Source organism: Dendrobium catenatum, unplaced genomic scaffold, assembly GCF_001605985.2.
Source record: "Dendrobium catenatum unplaced genomic scaffold, ASM160598v2 fragScaff_scaffold_323, whole genome shotgun sequence".
NCBI lineage: Eukaryota > Viridiplantae > Streptophyta > Magnoliopsida > Asparagales > Orchidaceae > Dendrobium > Dendrobium catenatum.
In genome coordinates this window covers 543,744-558,052 of record NW_021318785.1, presented here as the reverse complement: position 1 = coordinate 558,052, position 14,309 = coordinate 543,744, and the positions used below count along the sequence as shown (strand labels likewise).

Below are 14,309 nucleotides of genomic sequence, written 5' to 3'. Positions count from 1 at the left end.
GAATGCAAATTTTTTTCCTATCACTCGAATATCTTTTAATTTGTCTTTGTACCTTCATAGTTGATTAAAAATAGTCAAGACTCTTGTTAAATAGTCCTCCATATTTTTTGGTACCTTCATTTGAAGTGCCTCAAATTCAGCTAGGAAAGTTTGAAGTCAAATCTTCTTTATCTTACCTATGCCTTTACATGCAACTTGAAGTATCTCCCATGATTGCTTAGTGGTGGATGCACTAGCCACTTTCTCAAAATATTCCTCATCTAAGGCTTGATAGATGAAGAAGAGCACTTTCTTGTCCTTCTTTTTACTTACTTTTAGTAATCTCCCAAATATCTTATGAACCATAATTCTCCTTTTCCATACAATATAGTTGTTGATTCAAACCACTTGCCTTCGAACTTGGCTCTGTACAAATTGTTTGAAATAAAATATTTATAAAGTAGAAGAGGATGACATTGCAAATGACAAAGGAAAAAAAACTTATTTAATATTTTTCTTTTATCTCTTACATCAAAATGACAAGGCCAAAGTCTTATTTATACTTGTACAAAGACCATCCTAGAATCACAATATAAAGAATTATATAATAAATGTGCAACTAATAACTAACTAGAGAAGTTATTTCATATTCTAGGGAATTCTTCAATATAATTTCGTAGATACAAAAAATAAACACTTGATAATTAATTTTGGTTAAAGTTTTTAAATAGGAATCACTGTGGCTTCAAAGATGTTGAATGTGTCTAGCTTGTCCATTTCAATAAATACTCCTTAAAGATGAATGAAAATGAGCTTCTTTCACACACTATTTGTGTCAGATGGGTTGATCGTGTTGCGAAGAGAATAAGAACCATTTCAGGCTATGTGGAGAAGGAACACAAAAGTGCATACTATGAATACAAATCATCTTCCATAGATGAAAAGGCTTTTCTTCATCATCGGCCTTTTGATTCTCATACATCTCCTGAGTATGTCTTAAAATTTCCTAGAATTTCTTTTCTGTAGCTCCATCAAGCATACTAAGGTCTAAAGCATTGGGCCAAGTTGAAAGTGGCCTGGGTTGAGAATTCTAAGTTTATGTATTCTTAGCTTTTGAATTCATTTTAGAAATATTTCGTAGCCAATTTGACAAATTATGGGAACAAATGCTGCTAGAAGCTCAACTTGATGCCTTTGAATTTTCTCCAAAGAATGCAAAGAAGCATGGGTAAATTATAAGATGATAGCAAACATTTACTTCCTGGTTGTCACTTTTTCCTAAGCTTATAGCCCTTATGAGCTTAGAAAGTTAATTTACAAATTATTTTATCATATGTAACGTAAGAAACATTAGAGCAGTTTTCCATCATTTGTCTTTGAAAGCTATTGATGTATGGGATTTTCCACAGTTTTTAACCATTTGGGTGCATTTTAATTGCCAAATATATTCAACTAATATAAACTATAGAAGCACTGAATGCCACAACTTTGGCAAGAATTTTATTATTCTTATGAAAATCTTATAGAAGTTGGGTAAATAGAAAATATATAGGTATTAAACTATGAATAAGAAGAAAGGGAATCAAATGGCAAGGTGAAATTGTGACACAAGAAGTAAAACTCTCTCTTAACTAAAATGAAACTTTTTAAGCAGTTTGAAATTTTGGGCTGTAGGGATTTCTAGTACATTCAGCAAAATTTGCTATAGATAATATGAATGTGCTATGTTTTTGAATGGCTATAAATTATAATGATTATTTAAAAGAGATAACATAATTTAATTGATAAATTCCTTTTTAATTGCATATATACATGTCTAGAACTTTTCATCAACCTAGAGTATTAAGCAAACAAATATGTGATTTATAGGTTATAGAAATAAATTTTCTCATGATAAACAACAAAATTTTTCTTCATTCAGCTCAAGGTTGCCGCTTACATATATATATATAAAGGGCACTGGAGTGAAGTTTTGAATTGTATAATATTTAGGGCTCTATCACCCCTAAACAATACTTAGGTTTTCTTTGATATAAAAATAAAAAAACCCTATTTAATATATGCATGTCTACGTATTAAATCAAGTAATAAAGTGATAGAGTATAGTGTCAAAGCTGAAGAAAAATTTTAAGAAGCCCATAGCGCCGTGGTGCCCTTAAAGTGAACTAACACCTCGGTGCTGAAACTTTTGCACCGCCATGGCACTTGCTGACATAGATCGATTACTTAGTAAACAGTTGTGTATGTTTATTGAGAGAAAGTGGGCCTTAAAAGTTACAATTGTAATGCCATGATGTTGCTGACATTTGAGAGTTGTGGTGCTAGAGCGGCAAAAATGGCACTAAGGCGTGAGTGATTCTGGTATTACGACATTAGAAAATAAAGAACTTGGCGGCGACACCAACAAAGTTGTAACCATAGAGCTAGAAAATAGAACTTTAAGTTACGATGCCAAAATTATGATGCTTATAGGTGTTGAAGTTAGCACTACTACTATGTTATTTTGTCGGGTGCTGTGGCGCTGTGGGGTTTTTACAATTTCTATCATTTTTGAGATTTTCCTATATAAAAATAACTAAAATATCACATTTAAACTAAAAATAAAACAAATAAAATGGTACATAATTAAATCAAATAAATATACAAGAAGGTGAAATTACTTTAAATCATTTTATGTGGTCATTATTACTATACAATATTTAAAATTAATTTATATTTAATATTTAGTCATTTTTTGAATTAATATTATATTATTCAATGTTTAATTAAACTATTAATTTTTTAACTAATCCTAATTTTGAAATATACTATAATTTAAAATATTTTATGATAATATTAGATTAATTTGGTGATAGTATATTTATAAATTTAAAATTGTTACTATCTAATTCGGTTCTTAATTTGTTTAACTAAATATCTAATTAATTATTTTGTACTCTCTTAATTCATTTTTCTTAACTATTACTTACTCATATCATACTTTCCCAAAATAATTTAATTATTAAAGATGAGGATCACCTCAAATATTTGTGCATTCCATAAAATACATCGATTAAATATTTTAACACATTTCATTAAATCCGTTAAAATTTTAGTGAGTTTACTTCTACTTAAATTTTATTAATTAGGTAACCACCAGCTCATCTCAAGCATGTGACAGGCTCTAGCCAATTCACAAGCCACAACATATCATGTCACACGCATGCGAGTCACAACCCCTCCATTCATTTACTCTTTCAATGTTTTTTTATTATCTTGCTGAGATTAAAGCTGATATGATCGTTACAGAGCCTATACCTATCTCACACTATTCCAAAGTCACCGTCTTCCCAGCAGTGTCACTTTCTCTTTTTTTTTTAGAGAAGCCCACCATGGCCATAAAGACCAAGAACAAGAATTCCCGTGACGGAGACTTTCCGAAGGCCGATAACAGCTTGGAGCTTCTTTTGGGAAAAATCTCTTGTGGCTCGAGGCAAGGGATAGGTGGCAGGTGAGGTTTTTCTTTTTTTCCCTCATTTTCCTGTCCCATCCTGTTTTGTATAACTAGGGTTTAAATACTTGAGAAATACAGTGATCGCAAACAGGAAGACGATAGTGAAGAGGACGACGCTCGGCAACCATGAAGAAGAAGCCTGTTCTACAGAGGACCTTTGGGAAATCAATGAAGGGGCCGTAAGTGGATAGGCTCAATAAGAAGCCTCGAGCTGGTCTTAGTCTCCAGCCTTTGCAATTATTGCAGAGCGACTTTAGATTCACAGGTGGATCTCTATTTGAGGAGAGAGCGGAACCATTTAATCTCACTCTTGTTGCTAAAGGCAAAGATGATGTCAATGTCAGAGGTACCATAGAAACAAGCAATATTTTAATGTCCATGGAAGAGGAGGTTGCTAATGTGTGTGCCTCAGTGGAGGAGGATGTTGATGGCTTTATTAGGATGAACGATAAATTGCCGTATAGTTCAATTTCCACTGTTAGTGATGAGAGGAATTCGTAAGATGATGAGAGTTCATCATTATCTTGTCCTTCTTGTTTTTTGGAGAATTTCTTGTCATGTATTGATTCCAGATGGAGTGATTCCAACTCTTTTGGTCTAAAGAAGGTAAGCCCTCTGTATATATTCTTTTTTCCATTCTGTTTAGGTATGGATGTGCTATGTATTCATAGGATGGATGTGCTAAGAATTCATAGGATCCAATGATCGAGTCTTTTGTCAAAGATCTTCATTATTCGCTCTTCATTTCTTAGTGCATCATATTGTATTGGTGACTGGTTGAAAACAACAAACGTATAACTAAAATCTTTGTTGATTGGTATTATATGTTTATCTTATTTATCACCAGCCTAACCATCACCGTATTATTGGAGAAAAATCATTTTGTAACAATATTTCATCAGCTTTGTCCTATTCGATGTTTACGATAGTTTTGGCATAATAAAAAAGAAAGTTTTCTGCATATACATTAAGATATATGTAACAGGAGCATTACTAGTTAACTTTCATAATTGTGTTTTTTTTCTTCTGATTTTTTATTTTTTGAATTCTTTCAGACATAGAACAACTAAAGTTGGAAACTTGTAACACTCAAGTGCCAAAAAAGGGGAGATTATCTTTGTTTATACATGCACTGCAAAATTCCCATTACAAACATTGAACAAAATCAGACATGAGCTTTAGTTAAAGCTTTTAAAACAAGGAAGTCTTTGCCCACGCATTGTTTGCTAAGCAGTGTTGATGTTTCATTCCTCATTTTTTTTCAATTATCAGTATCATCTTACCTTTAATTTTTATTTGGCCTAATAACTAGCAGATTCTTAGCATTTTTGAATTAATTTGATATATACATACACATTTAGAGATTTTCTCATTCAGATTCTAATAGTTATACTTGGATTAATCCCCTACTTGGATTTGATTAGCAATGCATAAAAAATATTTAGGATGATTTTTTTAACTGTGATATATGTATGATTTATTTTACAGATATGATAGCATATTGTTGATTTATTAAAAAATTCATCTTGTAACAGAAGATTCATACTTGGTGCCAACTTTCGAACGGTGAATGGATGCTAGGGAGGATACTATCAACTTCAGGGGCAGAGTCAATTATTTATCTTCCAGAGGGGAAAGTAATCATTCAATGTTTTGGTTGAGGAATGCATATTAATTGTTTACTTAAAAACGGTCTTTAACTTAGCCTAAAACTTCATCCTCAGGTGTTAAAGTTGAAAATAGAGAGCATTTTACCCTCAAACCCTGAAATACTTGATGGGGTAGATGATTTGATGCAACTTAGTTATTTAAATGAACCATCGATACTCTACAACTTACAATACATATATGATCGAGACATGATTTATGTGGGTATCTTTTTCTACTTCTTTTTTAGAATTTTATTAGCATGGAATTACCCCTAATTTTTGTTCATTTAAGATGCTAATGTTTTGACGAGTTTTTGTATTTACCATTTATACCAAAGCGGGCCTGTGCTGGTTGCCATCAACCCATTTAAGGAACTTCAACTATATGGAATTGATTATATTGAGGAATATAAGTACAAATCTATAGATAGTCCACATGTTTATGCTATTGCAGATACAATAATACATGAAATGATAAGAGGTTATCTTTCACATAGTAAATTTGTGCACTCTTATATTGAAATTTTATTTTTTTCCCCTCTGGCCATGATTTTCATTTTTCAGATGAAGTCAATCAATCCATAAATATAAGGTGTGATCTCATTAGCTTCTTCATATACCCCATACAATTCTATTCCTTTTCAATTAGAGCAGTCTTACAGCATTCAACAATTACTTCTCAACTGTCATGTGTCTTTTTTTCCTTCACTTTTCTTAATTTTGGTAGGATATTTTCTTGGGTATTCTGTAATTAGGTTTTTTTTTTCATGGAAAGCCTTTTTTAGTATGCATTCATATAAACAAATTAAGGTTGATACCATTAGTAATTACCATACCTTTTTTGGCAATGCAGTTTAATTTAAATTGGAGCTTATCATTCTTTGTCCACTATAAGCTTATCTATCTTTATCTGCTTGTACTAAATTAGATGGCTCAAATGTACTAAGTATGGCCTTTTTTTCTAGTGGCGAGAGTGGAGCGTACAAAATTGAAACAACAAATATTGCAAGGTAATATTTGGTTGCTCTTGGAGGAGGTATTGGGATGGAATATGAAATTATTCAAACAAATCCAATTCTTGAGGTCTTTAGGAATTCAAAAACAACAAGAAATGATAACTCTAGTTGATTTGTAAGCTTCTGTATTCTTCCTAATATTTTTAAGAAATGAGGAAAGATGTGTTTGGCTTCATCATCACTAAGCAACTTAAAAATCTCTTTTTTTTTTCTACTTCTTCTTGAAGGCCGCAAATTTCTCATTGAATATGCTATATTATTATTGTTATTTTGTCATTGGCAAAATTTTTTGTACACTCATGTAAGAAAAATTAATTGAAATTCATTTCAGTCCAAATAGAAAGATTTCTGGTGCAAAGATTCAAACTTGTAAATGTTTTTAATCAGATAATGCGTTTCCCAAAATATTTTCTTTTGGTAGACTAAACTTTGTGTTTATTTCATTTTGTGTCTTGTTATTGTTTACTACTCGGGCCAGTTTTACTTAAGAAGGTACATTCTTCTGCCTAAATATTTTTTTTTTCAAAATTTTATATCTTTTGTTGTTGTTGAAGAAAAGCAATAAAAGCTTTATAAAATGAAGAAATAAACGAATTACAACCTAATGCCAATGGATTCCTCCTTTAACACTTTAGTAAAAGTGTGAGGAATCTTATTCACCTCTAAATCCTCCCAAATAAAAGAACTAAAACATGCATAGTTAGCACGTAAGTCCGCTAACGTTTTACAACTTCTACTAATGCAATTAAAAATAATATAATTGAAATCTTTAAAAAAAGAAAGGTCACCCAAATCATTGCTACCTTTCCTCATAATGCTATAAATGAAATTAATAACAATTTGATTATCACCTTCCATAATCATACCTTTGTAAGCATACATCCAATCTCTAGTGATTTCTTTGATAGAAAGAATAGATTGAAGCTCCAAATAAGAGATATCCCAATGCATCAATTTTTTGCCAAAAGCCATTAAATATCTTCCTCTATGGTCCCGAAATACTCCTCAAACCTCGGCCTTGTAGGAAGTAAATAGAGAAGCATCAACATTAACTTTTACCCAATCAGGTAGAGGGTGGGTGCCAAATTTCATTGATCAACCCAAACAGTTGGTTAGCAGCCCCGATACCCGAGCAACTTTTATTCAAATTCCTTGACAATGAGGCATAGCTTACAACATTAGTGGCTAACAACCAAGAGCTTGAACGTTTGCCTTCATGCACAAGTTCATTCCTAGCTCTCCAAGATAGATAAACCAAATTACAATTAAGATTGATCAACAAAAAATCCTTGCTTTGAAGCCATTTGAAACAATTTTCAAAATAAATGAAAGTAGGGATACCAAAACCCCATTTATTCAATATATGGATTGCCTCATTTAACTTATCACATTCCGAAATAATGTGAACATTGTCTTCAATTTGTTCACATCCCCATGGGAATTTCTCATAATCTATGAGCCTTCTATAAAAAAGTAAATGATTTGTTGGAATGGCTTTATGAAGTATTCTCGACCAAAAGTTCTCAACTTTAGAACTTAGCTTACTTTTTTTTGAGACAATCCCATTTAGAGGAATCACTTGGATTTTCTTCAGAAATTTCCATAGCCAAAGCAGTTATTCTTTTTCGTGTAGCAAACTAGATTAATTTCAGCTTATCATCTCCATGTTCATTCGAAATTTGAACCTCTCTAATCAATTTTACAAGCTCCGAGCCACACATATCAGCTAACTTTGCTATGTCCAATCTCCCATTGGAAATTAGATTGTCCACTGTGAAATCATAATCTTCCTTAGCTTGTACAAATGTTGTCAATTTTTTTCAGATTTCTATTCAAGATCCAGGTGTCTTTAAATACATTAACAAAACTTCCATTGACAATCCTCCACTTGGTAATCGGTTTTAGGAATTTTTCCCCAGTTTTAAGCAATTTCCAAGCAATTGATCCAGAATTCATTGAAGAATTACTGTTCATAACATTACCATATTTAGGTACAAGGAGCTTATGCACTAATGCATCTTTGTCTTGAAAATACTTCCATGCTAGTTTAGCTTTAAGAGGTCCAGCTTTCTTCACAGTTGGCACCAATCTTCTACCTCCCTCTGAGATCGGCCTGCATAAACTTTCCCAATTAACATAGTGGATGCCTTTTCTCCCATCACATTTACTCTAAATAAAATTTCTGCAATGTTTATCAATTTCATACAAAATACTTATGGGAACCAAGGAAAGGGAAGAGTGAAATATTGGGAAGGAAAGCAAAACAGACTTGACTAGTGTCAACCGACCGGCCAAGGAAATGAATTTCCCTCCCCAAATATTTAACATGCTCCAAACTTTCTCCAACTGAAAAAGGAAATCAGTCTTGCAAAGTCTTCTTAACGCCATCTTGATTCCTAAGTATGAAAATTCCTTAATCTCCTTGAGGTCCATTGCTCTAGCAATTTTCCTCCTCCTCCTTGACTTTACTTATTTTCCAAACATCAATCCAGATTTATTTTGATTCACACTTTGGCCCGTCCAGCTACAAAATTTGTTGATAATATTTATAAACTCCTTGATCATCTTCATACTAGCATTTAGAAAACCATGATGTCATCGACATAAAGAAGGTGTGAAATCAAAGGCCCATTTTGAGAATTTTGTTTGCCAATTGAATCCTTCTTTTGATAAAATGCATTTGACAATAATTGAGCACATAAAATGAATAAAAATGGGGATAATGGACATCCTGGGTGAAATCCACTTCTTGCTTCTATCCAATTGGATAATTTTCCATTTATAGATAAGGAAAAATAAGGGTTGAAAACATATTCCATAAGAAGATTTGAAAAACCAGATGGAAAACCAAATTAATCCAAAGCTTTGCATAAGGTTGGACAACCCATAGAATCATAGGCTTGCACCATATCTATTTTAAAAGAAACTAAACCTTTGGAAGATTTAGAATACCTAAATTTGTGGAAGATTGCATGAGCCACCAAAACATTGTCTGATAAATATCAACCTTTCAGGAATGCCGCTTGCTCCACCGAACTGAGTTTGTGAATGTCAATTAAAAGCCTTTTCAAGATCATTTATGCTGCAATCTTGTAAATTGATATACATAAACTGATAGGTCTAAAGTTAGAGGGAGAGAGAGGACTTTTTACCTTAGGGATCAAAACAATGATAGGTTTCTTCCATTCTTCACACATTTTTTCAGTTTTAAAGAAATCATCCAAGCCATTCCAAATGTCTATTCTAATGATAGACCAATACGTTTTGATAAAGGAATATGAAATTCCATCTTTGCCCAGAGCTATGTTTCCACCAAGATCATGAATGACCTCCTCCATTTCATTAAAAGTGAATTCTCTGTTTAAAGCATAAGAATCCCCATCTTCTAATGTCCTCCACGGTTCCAGCCAACCCATCAAAGAGCATTCCCTCTTATTCCATTTATTTTTGAAGTAATTGTTGAGGATGATTTCCACCTGGTTTTGATCTTCTACTATCAACCCATTTTCATCCTTGATCTTATGAATAAAATTCATATTCCTTCTTACACTAGCATATGCATGAAAAAAACTCATATTAGCATCTCCTTCCTTCACCCATTTGACTTTTGCACGCTGCCTCCACCATGTGCAAATTCGGGCTAAGGTTGAATTCAGGCTGTCAGTTTTCACCTTTAGTTCCCAAGCTTCATCTTCATTTAAATAACCGCATTCAGCTTCTTTGGTTTGAAGATTTAATATCTAAATTTTCAGCTCCTCTTTTGATTGATTCAATTCCTTGTATTTGGCTTTACTTCAATAGAACAAATCTTTAAGAGCTCTACACAATTTTTGGTTCAAGATGTGAGGAGGATCCCCCCTAGCTTTCCTCCCCCACGCCTTCTTCACAATACCCATGGATGCTAGAATTGAAGCCCAAATCTCCTCAAATTTAATTTGTTTAGCACTTGATTTATTGAATTTTAATAAATTCAGCAAAACAAGACTATATTCCGAATCAATTCTCCTCAAATGCCTCACAACTAGCCTATGAGATGATTTAATGGCTGCTGAATTAAGAACACACCTATCCAATTTTTCAAAGATTTTTTCAGCTCCCTTCTTGTTGTTACACCAAATAAACTTGGGTCCAATACTGTCAACTTCATGTAGATCATTGCAAGTGATAAATTCCTTCATCTCCTTAGGACCGATTGAATAAGTAAACTCCCTTCCTCCCTTTTTATCTTCTCTAGAAAGCAAGCAATTGAAGTCACCACCAACTACCATGGGATATTCCTTTCGACATATGCAGCTCCAACATTTCCCAAAGAGTTCTTCTTCTATAGTTGTCCCTGCTTCCATACGCTGTTGCAATTTTCCATTTCCCAATATTAGGAACTTCTAATTCTACAATCACAAATTGATTAGAGGATTCAATCACTTTGAATGAAGCAATATCTTTATTCCAGAGCACCATGATGCCACCAAATAATCCATCCGATGGAACATAAAAGAAATCCCATGACATCCCAATCATAAGATTAACATCCCTTCTTTGAATTAAAGTTAACTTAGTTTCAAGCAACACAAAAAAGAAAACCCATACTCCTTAGTAAATTCTTTCAAGTAAAGGGAAGCTTTACATTTTTTTGCTCCCCTAAAATTTCAAAAGCCAATGGAATAATTCATTGAAAATTAGGGGAAGAAATCCCCAAGTTTTCCTTCATCTCACCCTACATCCTTCTACTCCTTGGAATTAATTTAATTGGACCCAAACCTTTATGTTGTTTCATATCTTCTTTGAGGTAATAAGATTATCACAAGAGAAATTCATTTGATTCCTCTCCTCTTCTACCTCCCCCTTGTCCATGATAACAACTATCTAGTGTGTATTTAAAATTTTATATCTAGAAGTTACATAATTATTTGCACGTTAGGCTGTCAAGAGTTGTCCAATGCACCTAGTGAAAGGTCTTATCATATTTTTTATAAATTTTGTGCTGGTGCTTTAAAATCTCTTAGAGGTAGGCCACTTTGTTATCGCATTTTTTTTAAATGAATTATAATACACTCTTAATATGACTCTATATTTCCAACTTTATTGCATTTAATTTGAGGTTTGTTGATTGCTTCTATGGATTATCTACTTAAGCAATGAACCTACCAAAAGACCTTTGAGTTGGCTTTTTTGTATTTTCTTTTTTGTCATTCAATCCTATTTGAAATTGCATTTATGTCAATCTTATTTTAGCTTCCTCTTTAAATAAATTAACAATATACCTTAGAACCCGCCTTGATGGTGTTTATCCATCTTATTGATGAAACCCACCCGACATATTTTCAGTGAATATTTTTCTCAAATTGTGTTAATTCATGGGGAAAAAAGGAAAAAAAAATAAGAACTACTTCACATATTGCTTGGCAGGGCACTGCAACACTTTCTCCTCTCCTCTCCTGCACAAGTTCTGATACAGCATAAATAAACTTTGGGATTTAGGGCATACAAGACATTTTCCTAACTTAACATTGGTATTGTAACCCCTCATATATATATTTTTAAAGGAGTTACTATAATCATTTTTGTTCCGTTGAACTATTGCTAAGTTTCTAACTTCTTCAGAATCTATTTAATATAAAATAATTTGCAAGTTATGCAATCTATGTAATGAAGGCTCTCTCTATTCATGTTATGAGAGATTACCCCTTTTCCTATTTTCTATTATAAAATATTAATTTTCTCATTTTCTTTCTATAGAGTTGAATTTTAATTAGAGCTAACCTTTGGCAAATTTGTCTACCAACATCATATTACTGCTTCATCTTTGAACGCGGACGTCTTATCCTACATCTTGGCTAATGACTATTCCTCATTGAGTATTAATCCACCTTTTCCTATACAATCATTTCACACAATCTTGTTTGGTATCTAAATTATCTTTCAATCATTCTTTTTTTAGCATGCTTACTTTGTTTGTTGTTCAATGCTCATTTTAATTCCAAAGTAGTTGATCTTGATTTATCCTCTAAATGTTTCCAATGTGGAGGTTGTTACTAGTTTTATAGCTTTGTTGTCATTATGGTGGAAGGTGTTGGGTTAGTGGAAGGTTAAGAAGGGTATTGGCTATAGTTTTGTGGATGGTTGTATTTTACCAATCATGGGTAATTGCTAGAAAATCCTTTGTATAAAATTATTTTCCACCCATAGCTTAAGCATATGGGTGAGGGCCAATCAATGTTTTAACAACCTTTAACAACATTCACATTGTTTGAATCAAGGATTTATCATTTTTGCTCTATTTGTTCTTTATATTATCCTCATTCATGTTGTGGGATTCTATATGTTAATGTTGGGTTTCTATGCCTTAGTGATGATCAAGTGAAAATGAGATCATTGGAACTGAGAGAGGGCCTAGTTATAGCACCCAAGGTGATTTATGCTAATCCTAAAATAATTGTTCTATTATGGGCATTCAAGAAGAAATTGAAGAATTAGTCTAACATATAGTAGATGCTCTATCTATCATTTTATGTTGAAAGGATGAATCTTGAAAATTTTATATTTTTAAATGGTTCAGGAATTCATAAATATGGATGCTAATTTCTAGTAAATGCTTTTATTTTTGGCAGGAAAAAGATCAAAATGGTCTCTGACTCTTTACGAAGGACCAAAATGATTTTTAACTATATCGAACGATTATTTTGCTCCCATAATTATTTAGAAAGGAATTAAAATAGTCCCATGATGAGTCTCTTTTATTTCCTATTTAAGGAGTTAATTAATAAAAATGATCATCTAATTATAATTGGGGACTATCTTGATCTTTCATAAAAAGTAAAGAGACCATTTTGATCATTTTCTCTATTTTTAGCTTGATGAATTATGTGGTTGTTCTTAGGGCTGAGTCTTAATGTGCCAAATTAAAAGGAGAGGAAGATCTGAGCAAAGGAGGAAGTTTTTAATACTACAATTATATAATATATAGTAGTTTTATAGTATGGAGTAGTAGTAATGTAGTGTAGTATATAGAGTATAGTGTAGTTGTATCGTATATAGTATTAGTAATATAGTGTATTATATATAGTATAGTATAGTTATATAGTATTGTGTATTATATATAGTATAGTGTAGTTATATAATATAGAGTAGTAATAATGAAGTGTAATGCAAATAGTATATATAGTATAGTATAGTTATATAGAATATATTAGTAGTATAATAGTGTAGTATATATAGTATAGTGTAGTTGTATAGTATAGAGTAGAAATAGAAGTATAGTGTTGTATATATAGTTTAGTGTTGTTATATAGCATAGTGTAGTAGTAGTATATTATAGTATAAATAATATAGTGTAGTTATATAACATTATGTAGTTATATAGTATAGAGTAGTAGTAGTAGTAGTATACTGCAGTTATATAATATAGAGTAGTAGTAGTAAAATGTAGTTTATACACTATAGTGTAGTTTATATAGTGTAGTTTTTATATCTCTCTCCATCTCCCTCTCTCACTCTCTATATCTCTTGCTCTCTCTCCCTCTTATTCTCACTAAATCTCTCCCACTCTCTTTATGTCACCCTTTCTTTCTCCTTATCTCTCTCTCTCTCTCTCATCATCTTTATCAAGTATATTCTCTTTATCTCTTTATATATCTCCATCTCTCTCTATCTCCTCTCGATTCACTCTCTCACCCTTTCTACCTCCTTATAAAAAAACTTATTTTTCTCTTACTCTCATCCCTTCTTTCTCCATCTCTCTTTCTAGATTGCACTCTTTGCCTCTCTTGCTTTCTCTCATTCACTATCTCCCAATCTCTCCCTTTCGCTCTCTTTCTCTCTTTCTCTCTCATTCTCTTTTTCTTTATCTTTATCCTTTTATCACTCTCTCTAACACACTTTCCCACACACTCTCACTCTCTCTCCCTATCTCTTTCTCTCTCTCTCTCCCTCTCTTTCTTAAAATCCTTTTCTCCCTCTCTCTATCTATTTCTCTCTTTTACTCTCCACCCACTCATGACTCTCCATTCCTCTTCCTCTTGTTCTCTATCTCACTCACTCACTCTCTCCCTTCCTCCCTCTCTCTCTCTCTCTCTCTCTCTCTCTATCTCTCTCTCTCTCAATTCATTTTTCTTATATCAATTATATGTTGTACTCTCTCCCTCTCTATACACCTCTTTCTATCGATCTATCTCT

The 14,309-nt window shown here is 32.5% G+C and overlaps 1 long non-coding RNA gene across 2 annotated transcripts; it reads left to right on the top strand.

Moving 5' to 3' along the window:
• The first annotated feature begins 3,317 nt into the window (after positions 1–3,317).
• On the top strand, positions 3,318–6,312 carry LOC110093487. Of its 2 annotated transcripts, XR_002302716.2 has the most exons (4): positions 3,318–3,469; positions 3,551–4,078; positions 5,008–5,340; positions 6,087–6,312. It is a non-coding gene; the product is annotated as an uncharacterized LOC110093487 (long non-coding RNA). The 2 variants fall into 2 exon arrangements; XR_002302715.2 differs by lacking the exon at positions 6,087–6,312 and having other exon boundaries at positions 5,008–5,347.
• Positions 6,313–14,309: the final 7,997 nt, after the last annotated feature.